We start from the raw sequence: 13,446 nt of genomic DNA, 5'->3' as shown, positions 1-13,446 counted from the left end.
ACGGTGCCCTAGACCCCTCGATCACAGCCGGAGAACTACATAGCCTAAAGACAGAAAAGGAAATCTAAACTGCCCCAGAGCAGACCCCAAAGCAAAAGGCAGCCCCCATCATATAATGATGGTGAAGCAAGATGAAAAAACACTCACACAGATAGAAAGATAGGCTGAGCAAATGATGGGGCCCAAGCTAACTAGATAGGACAGGATAGAAAAGCTGCTGTCTGTAATCCGCCAAAACCCTATCAAAACAAGAGCCAACAGACTGATAGGGAAAAAAGCCCTGAAGACGCTAGGCTTCAAAAAGACTATATCAGTACTCAGGTATTTTCTGAAGACAGAGCAAAAAGGAATTCAGCTCACCCCAGCAGGGAATGGCAGAAATCAAGGAAAACAATGCAAAGCAAAACCAAAACACAAATGCAGAAAGTAGAGCAGAAAACTTAGCTTTTGAGGAGCAGGAATCAGACTGATCTCCCAGAATCCCTCAGAGAGATCACCAGCAAGGCAGAAGGGCGTCGGCTGCCTTATATCCAGTCAGTAATTCCAGTCACCCAGTCATCATCATCCTTCCCAGGTGCTTGGTAATCAGCCTCACTATCTTCCTTCACCAGAAGAGGGAGTTCATCAGACCTCAATGGTGAAGGGGAAAATGAACTCACAACAGTACCTCCCCCTTGAGGAGGGGTCACCGAACCCTCATCCACGCCACCAGGGCGATCAGGGTGAGCCCGATGAAAGGCACGCACCAATCTTTTGGCATGAATATCAGAGGCAGAGACCCAGGAATTATCCTCCTGACCATAACCCTTCCACTTAACCAAATACTGGAGTCTCCGTCTAGCCAGACGGGAATCCAGTATCTTCTCTACCTCATATTCCATGTTACCTTCAACCAATACAGGGTCCGGAGGTGCCACCCCAGGAACTACTGGTTCAACAAACCTCTTCAACAACGACTTATGAAACACATTATGGATTTTAAATGTAACAGGAAGAGCCAACCGAAAAGAGACCGGATTAATAATCTCCAAAATCTTGTAAGGTCCAATAAATCTAGGCTTAAACTTAGGAGAAGCCACCTTCATAGCGATATTTTTTGATGATAACCAAACCATATCACCAACCTTAAACTGGGGACCAATGGTCCTATGTCAGTTGGAAAACTGCTGGGCCTTTTCCTGGGAGAGAGATAACTTATCCACCACTTGGTCCCAGATCTGGTGCATTCTCTCCACCACAGTGTCAACACCTGGGCAGGCAGAATGCTCCACCTGCCCTGAAGAAAATCGAGGATGAAACCCAAAGTTACAAAAAAAAGGTGACATCAAAGTGGCAGAACTAGCTCTATTATTTAAAGCAAATTCAGCCAAGGGCAAAAATGAAACCCAATCATCCTGATCAGCGGAAATAAAACATCTCAAATACGACTCCAAGGTCTGGTTTGTTCTCTCCGTCTGCCCATTGGTCTGAGGGTGAAAAGCAGAGGAGAAGGACAACTGAATTCCCAGCTTGGAACAGAAAGTCCTCCAAAATCTAGACACAAACTGAACTTCTCTGTCAGATACAATGTTCTCAGGAATCCCGTGCAAGCGAGCCACCTGTTGCAAAAACAGGGGCACCAACTCAGAGGAAGATGGCAACTTAGGGAGTGGTACAAGATGAACCATCTTAGGGAACCTATCACAAATCACCCAAATAACAGTCATTCTCTGAGAGACAGGCATATCAGAGATGAAATCCATTGAAATATGGGTCCATGGTCTCCTGGGAACCGGCAAAGGCATCAACAACCCACTAGAGCGAGAACAAGATTTAGATCGGGAGCAAGTCCCACAGGACTGCACAAAATTCCTGACATCACGAGACAAGGCGGGCCACCAAAAAGACTGACTCACCAGATCTCTAGTACCAAAAATACCTGGATGACCAGCCAATGCAGAGCAATGAACTTCAGACATCACTCTCTTCTTCCACTGGTCAGGAACATGCAACTTTCCACTGGGACAACGCTCAGATTTGTCCTCCTGGAACTCTTCCAGAGCACGTCTCAAATCGGGCGAGATGGCAGAAAGAACTACCCCTTCGCCTAAGATGGTAGCAGGCTTGGTCACCACAGGAGAATCAGCAAAGAAGCTCCTAGAGAGAGCGTCAGCCTTGACATTCTTAGTGCCAGGAAGAAAAGAGACCACAAAATCAAAACGTGTAAAAAACAAGGCCCACCTAGCCTGTCTAGGGTTCAAGCGTTTGGCCGACTCCAGGTAAATCAAATTCTTGTGGTCAGTGAGGACCACGACTTGATGTTTAGCTCCCTCCAACCAATGTCTCCACTCCTCAAATGCCCATTTCATGGCTAACAGTTCCCGATTCCCCACATCATAGTTACGTTCAGATGGAGAGAACTTTCGGGAAAAGAAAGCACATGGATTCATTTTAGATGTTACAGGATCCTTTTGGGACAAAACAGCTCCTGCACCAATCTCAGAAGCGTCCACCTCTACCTGGAACTGGAGTGAGACATCAGGTTGCCGCAAAACCGGTGCAGAAGTGAATCTTCGCTTCAGCTCCTGAAAGGAAGAAACAGCCTCTGGAGACCAATTCAGCACATCAGCACCCTTCTTAGTCAGATCAGTCAATGGCTTGGCAATACTAGAAAATTTTGCTATAAATTTCCGATAAAAATTAGCAAAACCCAAAAACTTCTGGAGGGCCTTCAAACAAGTGGGCTGAACCCAATCATAAATGGCCTGTACCTTGGCCGGGCCAATTTCAATAGTTGACGGAGACAAAATAAATCCCAAAAAAGAAATCCTCTGTACCCCAAAAAGGCATTTCGATCCTTTGATATACAGGGAATTCTCCCTCAAGATCCGGAACACAGTCCGAACATGTTCCACATGAGAATCCCAATCCTTGGAGAAGATCAAAATATCATCCAGATAGATAATCAAAAATGTATCCACAAAGTCTCGGAAAATATCGTTCATGAAGCACTGGAAGACAGAAGGGGCATTAGTGAGCCCAAAAAGCATCACCAGGTACTCAAAATGTCCCTCCGGAGTATTAAACGCCGTCTTCCATTCATCCCCATGCTTAATGCGGATAAGATTATACGCCCCCCTGAGGTCAAGCTTGGTAAACCAGCAAGCACCTTTAACTCTGGAGAATAGATCTGAAATCAGGGGTAACGGATACTGATATTTAATAGTAATTTTGTTGAGGGCACGATAATCAATACAAGGCCTTAATGAACCATCCTTTTTAGCCACGAAAAAAAACCCAGCACCTAAGTGTGAAGAGGATGGTCTAATATGACCCTTCTCCAACACCTCCTTAATATAGGATCGCATAGCCTCGTGCACGGGTACAGATAAATTGAAGAGCCGACCCTTGGGAAATTTACATCCCTTGCTCAGTTCAATTGCACAGTCATAACTCCTATGAGGAGGCAAAGACGCAGACTCATTCTCACTAAATACATCATAAAAATCCGCCAAATAGTCAGGAACATCATGCGACTGAGGAGAGGTGGAAAAAACCGGAGCCTCGCTAAGGGCACACCGACAACCCCAACTCACCACAGACACAGATTTCCAATCCAAAACTGGATTATGAATTTGCAACCAGGGAAACCCCAGAACAATGGTATCATGCAAATTATGCAACACCAAAAATCTGCAATTTTCTTGATGGTGTGGGGCGACCCGCATTACCACCTGGGTCCAAAACTGAGGTTTGTTTTTCGCCAAAGGAGTAGCATCAATTCCCCTCAAAGGGATAGGCGTCCGCAGAGGTGTCATAGGAAATCCACAATGTTTAGCAAAATCCAAGTCCATTAGGTTCAGGGCTGCTCCCGAATCCACAAAAGCCTTGGCGGAAAATGTGGACAGGGAGCAGATCAGAGTAATTGCCAGAAGAAACTTAGGTTGAACACCACCCACAGAAAACGTGTGTGCAAAACATTTCTCTCGTTTAGGACAGACAGAAATAATATGCGAGGCATCTGCACAAAAAACACAGCTTATTACGCCTTCTGAACTCCTGACGTTGCTCCCTGGACAAAACTCTATCACATTGCATAGGTTCAGACATTTTTTCAACACGTGGCAACACCTCTCGTGCAGTCCTGCGTTCACGTAAACGCCAATCAACCTGAATGGCTAATGACATAGAATCGTCAAGACCAGAGGGAACAGGAAATCCCACCATAGTATCTTTTACGACTTCTGACAAACCCTTCCGAAAGAGAGCTGCCAAGGCATTATCATTCCAGGTAGTAAGGACCGCCCACTTCTGGAATTTTTGACAGTACAATTCTGCAGAATCTCGACCCTGGCTCAATGCCAACAGGTTCTTTTCAGCCTGATCAATAGCATTAGGTTCGTCATACAACCCCAAGGCTTGAAAAAATGCGTTCACATTAGTCAGAATAGGATCATCTGGTTTCAAAGAAAACGCCCAATCCTGGGGATCACCACACAGCAAAGAGATGACAATTTTAACCTGCTGCGCGGAGCTCCCTGACGAGTTAGGCTTCAAGGCAAAAAAATAATTTACAATTATTTTTGAAATTCAAAAATTTAGACCGATCCCCAAAAAACACATCAGGAGTAGGGATCTTTGGTTCAGCAGCATGTGAATGAGCAAGGTAGGCGGAAATTCCCCGCACTTCCGCAGCGAGCTGCTCCACATGATCAGACAATTGCTTTATCTCCATTGAGAGAAAAAAAATTCCCCCTACGGCCTCAGAGATATAGAGGAAAAAATATACACACCTTTTTTTTTTTTTCTTTACAATTCTTTCCTGCTATTGAGTACCCTAGGATCTGCGGTATGGCTGGTGATTCTGTTATGAATGAGTCACCGTAGGAGGCAAAAACAGAAATACTAGCTAAGTCCAGAAAACCAGAGAAGTTGGCAGCTATCGGATTGCAGACCCCTGAACCTATCAACAACAACTAGCAGTAGCCATGGGGGGTTCCTACGGTGCCCTAGACCCCTCGATCACAGCCGGAGAACTACATAGCCTAAAGACAGAAAGGGAAATCTAAACTGCCCCAGAGCAGACCCCAAAGCAATAGGCAGCCCCCAACATATAATGACGGTGAAGCAAGATGAAAAAACACTCACACAGATAGAAAGATAGGCTGAGCAAATGATGGGGCCCAAGCTAACTAGATAGGACAGGATAGAAAAGCTGCTATCTGTAATCCGCCAAAACCCTATCAAAACAAGAGCCAACAGATTGATAGGGAAAAAAGCCCTGAAGACGCTAGGCTTCAAAAAGACTATATCAGTACTCAGGTATTTTCTGAAGACAGAGCAAAAAGGAATTCAGCTCGCCCCAGCAGGGAAAGGCAGAAATCAAGGAAAACAATGCAAAACAAAACCAAAACACAAATGCAAAAAGTAGAGCAGAAAACTTAGCTTTTGAGGAGCAGGAATCAGACTGGTCTCCTAGAATCCCTCAGAGAGATCACCAGCAAGGCAGAAGGGCGTCGGCTGCCTTATATCCAGTCAGTAATTCCCGTCACCCAGTCATCATCATCCTGCCCAGGTGCTTGGTAATCAGCCTCACTACCTTCCTTCACCAGAAGAGGGAGTTCATCAGACCTCAATGGTGAAGGGGAAAATGAACTCACAACAGGACTTTATGAGTTGCCCCATGCCAAGTGTGTAGATTGAGAAGCGTAGGGGTCCTAGAACAGAGCCTTGGGAGACTCCAACAGAGAGAGGGTGGGATGAGGAGGTAGTGTGGGAGTGGGAGACGCTGAATGTGCATTTGGAAAGGTATGAGGAGATCCAGGATAGGGCGAGGTCATTGATGCCAAAGGAGGAGAGGATATGTAGTAGGAGGCAGTGGTTAACTGTGTCGAAAGCAGAGGACAGGTCTAGAAAGAGGAGTATAGAGTATTGTCCGTTAGCTTTGGCTGTATGTAGGTCGTTTTTAATTTTGGTCAGGGCTGTCTCAGTGGAATGATGGGGGCAGAAGCCAGATTGTAGATTGTCAAAGAGCAAGTTAGATGAGAGGTGGGAGGAAAGTTTAGCGTGGACATGCTGCTCCAGGAGTTTAGAAGCGAATGGGAGCAGCGATATTGGGCGATAGCTGGATATGACTGTTGGATTGAGGGTTGGCTTTTTGAGGATAGGCGTGATTGTGGCATGTTTGAAAGCAGAAGGGAAGGTACCAGAAGTTAGTGATAGGTTGAAGAGGTGGGTTAGGGATGGGATAAGAGTGGCGGTGATGTTGGGGAGGAGGTGGGATGGGATAGGGTCAAGTGCACAAGTGGTGAGGTGTGATTTGGAGAGAAGATCAGCAAGCTCCCCTTCAGTGATGTTAGAAAGGAGGTTATGGGGTTTGGGCATTGGTCTGGTATACAAAGGGGTTGTGGTGGTTGGGCAATAAAGACTTGCCGTGTTTGGTCTATCTTGTTTTTGAAGTGTGCGCTAAAGTCCTCGGCAGAGATTAGGGAAGTTGGAGGGGGCAGTGGTGGGCGGAGGAGGGAGTTAAAAGCATTGAACAACTGTTTGGGGTTGTGGGATAAGGAAGATACAAGGGATGTAAAGAAGGCCTGTTTAGCAGAGGTGAGAGCTGATTTGAATGCAAGTGTTGCTTGTTTGAGTGCAGTGAAGTCGTCTTGCGAATGTGTTTTCTTCCAGCATCGTTCTGCAATTCTGGAATTCTGCAATTCGTCGCACTCTGTTATGCATGACAGGGGCGACTGAGTCGATGGCTGATGCAAGAGTGGCATTGTAGAAACTAGTGGCAGTGTCAGTGTCGTGGAGTGAAGATATGGAGGACAGTGGTAGAGTAGAATCAGAGTGTGCAACTGTCTAGATATGCGAGGTTTCTGCGAGGGTGCACATGCTGCTGGACATGGGTGACAGGTGAAGAGGACAGGGATGAGAAAGTGAGTAGATGGTGGTGAGATAGTGGGAGAGGAGAGGTGGTGAAGTTAGAAAGAGAGCAGAGGCGGGTGAAGACCAGGTCTAGTGTATGTCCATCTGCGTGGGTGGCTGAGGAGGACCACTGAGTAAGTCCAAAGGATGAAGTAAGGGACAGGATTTTGTAGGCTGCCGACTGGTGGGTGTCAATGGGGATGTTGAAGTCACCCATGATGATGGTGGGAATGTCAGTAGAGAGAAAGTGAAGGAGCCAGGAAGAGAATTGGTCAATGAAGGCAGTGGTCGGGCCCGGAGGTCGGTATATGATGGCCACTTGGAGGTTGGAGGGAGAATAGATGCGGACGGAGTGGACTTCATTTCACTAATGTGAATGATGCATTTTTACTCCCTGGCTGAAATGAATGTCAGAGAGGCCAGTCTCTTTTATTGTAGTAATATTCTTTTGTGCTACTATCCCACTCACACAGAAATCAGTAGTACTTTGTGTATCCATTCTGGAAACCAAGTAAGAGGGCAGTCACCTTTAATTCAGTACAAAGGGGCAACAAATATTGGTCATAGTTCAAGCACCTCAATAGCTGTTTTATGTCATATGTTTCTTTCATGTAAACTGCATAACCAACTGGAATTGAATGTATCGCATTGCCATCAGGCAGCTTTAGGTTTGTTTTGAACAAATTGATGAAGATCCACTGGATCATGACTTATCTTCAGCGTTTCCAGTAAACTGTTGATGTTATTGCATGTTACAAGATTGCCCTCCATGAAGAAGCATGGAGCACAATCTTGTATAAAGAAATTTGAACATCACCCTATAGGAGATTCCACTGTTGTAATCTGGAACCTAAAAGTAGAGCCTTACTCATGGGCAGATCTAAATCTCTAACAAAATTGTTCAGTTCACTTTGTGTTAGGGCCCTGTTACACACTTCAATATCCCAGCAATCCCACCAACGATCCGACGTGGATGGGATCGCTGGGACATAGTTAGCTGATCGCTGGTGAGCAGTCACATAGGCAGACTCACCAGCAATCAGGACCAGCGAGCACGCTAGTATCCATGGTAAACAGTGGGTAACTTAGCGCTGCGCGGCGCTTAGTTACCCGCTGTTAATCATGAATACCCGATCAGGACCAGAGAACATGGTGGTATCCAGGGTAAACAGCGGGTATCTAAGCGCCGCACGGCACTTAGTTACCCGCTGTTTACCCTGGATACCAGCCAGCTCCCAGCATCTGCTGTATGGTGCAGGAAGCTCGCTGAGTGTTGGTCTCTCACTGTCACATGCAGCGATGTGTGCTGCCCAGTGGGAGACCAACGATAGATTTATGGCCCAGACCATTAGGCAATGGTTAACGATCAGCCAACTGATCGTTGATCTTGCTACGTGTCACACGCAATGATGTCGTTTCGACATCGCTGCAACGTCACCACACTCGTGACGTTGCAACGATATCATTCACAATATCATTGTGTGGAACGGGCCTTTAGAAGGTGTGGTTTAGTTGAGGTTGCTCACAGAAAGTCTGGTTTGAAAAGGAAGATGCTTCATGACACTAAGTGCCCTCTTCTTCCTCACTCGACTCGACTAAAAATTTTTCTGGTGCTATTGTTACTGGCAGTTCTTCTGTATGTGGCACTGCGCGTATTGCAGATGAAATATTTGGATACTATAAAGTCCATATCTTCCTTGAAACTCCATTCCTAATACGGGCACCATGCAGAAATCACAATTGGAATTGTCATCGCTTGGCTTTCTACAGATCATTGGGACTGAAAAAGGCATACAGTGACAAGCAAAAAGGTAACAATGTTTTGAACTTTTGAATTTCAGGCTCCATATCTCATCATTCACTGCAGCTTCGAACATGAGAATATCATCATTTTGCATTTTGGCAGAATAAAGTTTTTGAAAACTTCTAATCACCTGGAAAGGATGCTGTTCTTTTTTTCTACTTGATGGTATATGCTCCAGTTGGGTCATTGGACCAGAACGTGCATCTCCCTATTGAAGTGCTGTCGGCGAACATATGCTGATATTGAATCATCATTTTATAGGCCATCATCTTGGCTATCTCATACATAAATTTGACTTGCAACTATTTAGCATATGATTAGTTATTCAGATTTTTGTCATGTCATTGCATTGTTACTGTCTTACTTCTAAAAATCTAAATTTTAATTTTCAGTATTTTGTTAGTATTTTGTAAATCCACCTTTGGATTTCAACACTTCTTGAATCCTTCTGAGCATGCTCTCAAGCAGAATTAAACGTGTGTCAACTGAAATCTGATCCCAAGTCTTTTCTGCACATTCCCAAAGTTGGTGCTTACTGGTCGACTGACTTGGTTACTCATACAGCTTTTTCTTCAACTGCACCCACAAGTGTTCAATTGGGTTGAGGTCTGGAGACTGTGGGAGCCATTCCAGCACCTCTACCTCATTTTCATTAACCCCTTTCTGACCTTGGACGGTATAGTACGTCCAAGGTCAGATCTGCTGCTTTGATGAGGGCTCCTGCTGTGAGCCCGCATCAATGCTGGGACATGTCAGCTGTTTTCAACAGCTGCCATGTGCCCGCAATAGGTGCAGGTGGATTCGCGAGCCACCCGCGCCTATTAACTAGTTAAATGCCGCTGTCAAACGCTGACAGCGGCATTTAACCAGCGCTTCTGGCCGCTGGGCTGGAAATATCATGTGGTCGGGGTCAACGATGCGTTGCCATCACAACCAGAGGTCTCCTAGAGACCTTTATGGTTATTGATGCCAGATTGTTATGAGCGCCACCCAGTGGTCGGCACTCATAGCAATGCAGTAATTCTGCTACATAAAGGCGATCTGCTCATCGCCTATATGTAGCAGAGCCAATCAAATATGGGATGCTTCTAGCCTCCTATGGAGGCTATTGAAGCATGCCAAAATAAAAAAAAAGTTTTAAAAAATATGAAAAAAATATATAAAAGTTTAAATCTTTTTTATGTAAGTGGTGAAAAAAAAATTCCAAAGTTAGCTTAAAAAAAAATTGCGCCATTTTCCAATACCTGTAGCATCTACATTATTCGTGATCTGGGGTTGCGCGAGTGCTTATTTTTTGCGCGCCGAGCTGATGAGCTGACGTGTTTAAGGATACCATTTATGTGCAAGTACGATCTTTTGATCTCCCGTTATTGCATTTTAATGCAATGTTGCGGCAACCAGAAAAACGCAATTCTGGTGTTTTGATTTTTTTTCCGCTATGTCGTTTAGTGATCAGGTTAATCCTTTTTTTATTGATAGATTGGGCAATTTTGAACGCGGCGATACCTAATATGTGTATGTGTGTTTTTTCTGTTGTTTTATTTTGAATGGGGCGAAAGTGGGGTGATTTAAACTTTTAGATTTTTTTTATTTTTTTCATATTTTTTAAAACATTTGTTTTAAATTTTGGCATGCGTTAATAGCCTCCATGGTAGGCTAGAAGCTGCCACAACTCGATTACAGCATTGCTATGAGCGCCGACGACCGGGTGGTGCTCATAGCAATGACTCATTAACAACCATAGAGGTCTCTATGAGACCTCAGGTTGTTATGGCAACGCATCACTGACCCCAGATCACGTGACAGGGTCAGCGATGCGCTCATTTCCAGTTCGGAGCAGGAAGTGCCGGTTAAATCCCGCTGTCAGCATTTGACAGCGGGATTTAACTAGTTATGATCTTGATCTGTCATGATCCACCCACACCTATTGCAGGCACATGTCATCTGTTGAAAACATCTGACATGCCCCAGCTTTGATGTGGGCTCATATACCTTTAAGGGTTACCACGTCCCTTTAGCGTGCACCCTGACGCATGTTTCGGATTATTACCTTCATCGGGGGGTAGCTATGTTATGAATCCGTGGGTTTATATACTAAATAAAACAATGGCGCTGATATCAGTGGTCCGGGAGTACAAGCGGCGCGTGCGCAGTCAGGAGGACCCAGAAGTCCAAGCGCCGGACCACGTGACCGGAATGCACAGGAACTCAGCCCGGCGTTACCAAGACCACGAGGATGCAGCAACCAGGATGTCGGGACACAGAGCACACATGCGCACCACCAGAAGCACGATATCTATTGCAGCTGAGCAGCACCATGGACAAAAAATGATTATATGTTGGGCAATTCATTAATAAAGGGGCACTCGACAAATTTACTGCATACCCGATACAGTAAAAGGACACAAATATATAGTGAATATAGATAATATAATTCTATAATATATTATGATGAATTTGAATAAATAATAAGAAAAATAAAGAAGGAATAAATTAATGATAAAGAATATATGAAAAAAATAAAAATAAATAAAAATTATAAATAATAATAATAATAATCGTCCAAAGAAAGAAAGAAAACATCCGGCACTGTCCCTAGGAAAGAAATACCTGCAAAGCTGCTTGTAACCGCTATCGGTGTAACACCTGTAACCCTTTACTGAACAGGTGCTCTATCCATGTGAAGAAAAAACATGAAATGTCATAGTAAAAAAGACAGCAGGATGGCACTCACGTTCTCTTGAAATGATTCACTTTATTTCATATCGACAAAGCATAGGCATCAGCACGGGAGAAATGTAAAAAGACGGACAACAGCCATTTCGTGCACAATACACTTCAACAGGTCCCATGGATAAAAATAATAATAACAAATAAAAATGAATTATAAATTAGCAAAAATAAATAATAATGAAAATAATAATAGACAAATAATAAATAATAATAATAATAATAATAATAATAATAATAATAATAAAAAATAAACCAGCAAGGTGGTACAGACTGCAATAACGCAAGATCAATGCATGACACTAAAAACTACACCATTCCCTAGTCTGCCCAGTCTTTGACTGGGGTGCCAGAGTCATTGAAAAAATATGACTTGTTCATCTTGATGAAAGTTAGGAGGTCTACATGTTCAGCAGAAGGCCGGATGCGCTTATCCATCAGGATACCACCAGCAGTGCAAAAGACACCTCTGAGAGAATTCTGGCTGCCGGGCATTGCAAAACCTCCATGATATGAAAGGTGAGATAGGGCCAGTTTTCCATCTTTGAAGGCAAAAATGCAAAATGGTCCAAACCCCCCTGATGGCATTGACATTGAGCTCAAGAGATACTCCTGCAACACCCTCTTCAGTCATTCACGTGTCGAACTTATACTCTTCTGATGATGCATGAGCTGGTCTAAAAAATGTGTGAAATAACGCACAGAAATTTCTTATGCCACTTACTCTGCTGCTGCTAATGTTTTTGCGATGGTGGCTTGATGTTCCCAAGGTTGGAAGTCTACAACTGCAATGTACACTGTGTGCTCTACTGCTGTCTTGGGGAAATTCACTTTTAGGCTTGTTTACAATCGTGTTTCAATACTCCAGCATGCTTGCGCCCTTTTCCAGGGGGGGGGAGGCATCAGGCAAAATTTATTCTTGTACTGTGTATCTAATAGAGTTGCAACCCAATAGTCAGCACTATTTCTAATCCTAACAATACGGGCATCATGCTGAACATACAAGAAGGAACTCATGTGTCAGGGGCTTCCGTGAGGTCCAAATCCATGGTTTGATGGTGGCAGAGTAACACTCAATGTGGCTTCTTTCATCCCTTCTCACCAACCATGGTGAGCAGAGAGGGGATTGTTATCCTCTTCATCTTCTGACTGCTGCCCATCCATCACCTCTTCCTCTTCAACCTCCTCAATTAGTTCCTCAGCTCCTGCACTTTCACTAACAGTTTTTCTGGTGCCATGAGCTCCACTTAATTGCTATAATCCACCATCCCATGGCACTCGCCTTTGTGACAACAGTCTGGAGCTTAGAGATATTGTTATCCCTTCCGTATTCTTCTCTTCTTCCACCTCTTCCTCTGGGAACACCACCTCCTCATGCAGACTATTTAGATGACCAGATTAGTGATGCTGATGATGGCATTGTCATTGCTAACCATCATAGTAGCCATTTCTAAACTGTAGAGAGGAAATGATCCAGCTTCATTAAAGAATGCAATGGATGTTTGAAATGCATAGCTATGTCTAAACATGATGGAATCTATCAATATTTTTCAATCCAATACTTTTTTGCAAGCTTGGAAGCTGGATCATTTTATCTCTTCATTTCTACAAGTGGTTTCTTGGAGATCTGTGCCTTCTGGGACACCTAGCTGGGGTGAGCTGGTTAATCCTTTTCTATTTCCAAACTGTGCAGAATGGTGCAGAGATCCTTCACCTGTGCCCACACTGCAAGCGTGATTTGCAACACACCCGTACTGCATTGGCCCAGGCTTCGCAAAAGGACATACTGCAACAGTGATCATCGCTGCTACCAAATCGCAAATCAAATTGTTAATCGGTGGGCCAGAAGACCTCTGTAGTGAGCAAGGTGATGACCTGCGGGGTGTGATTGTCAGAAGTGAACGCACAAGTGGTGGAGAAATTGCTGTACCACCAGGTTAAAGACATAAGTCATGCAAGGCACACATGCATTTTAGCGCTGTGAGATTCCCAGACCAAAGCATGTTGATCTCGTA

Source organism: Dendrobates tinctorius, unplaced genomic scaffold (genome assembly GCF_039654945.1).
Source record: "Dendrobates tinctorius isolate UK_male_01 unplaced genomic scaffold, ASM3965494v1 ptg000165l, whole genome shotgun sequence".
Classification (NCBI taxonomy): Eukaryota; Metazoa; Chordata; class Amphibia; order Anura; family Dendrobatidae; genus Dendrobates; species Dendrobates tinctorius.
Note: the sequence above shows the minus strand (reverse complement) of the source record.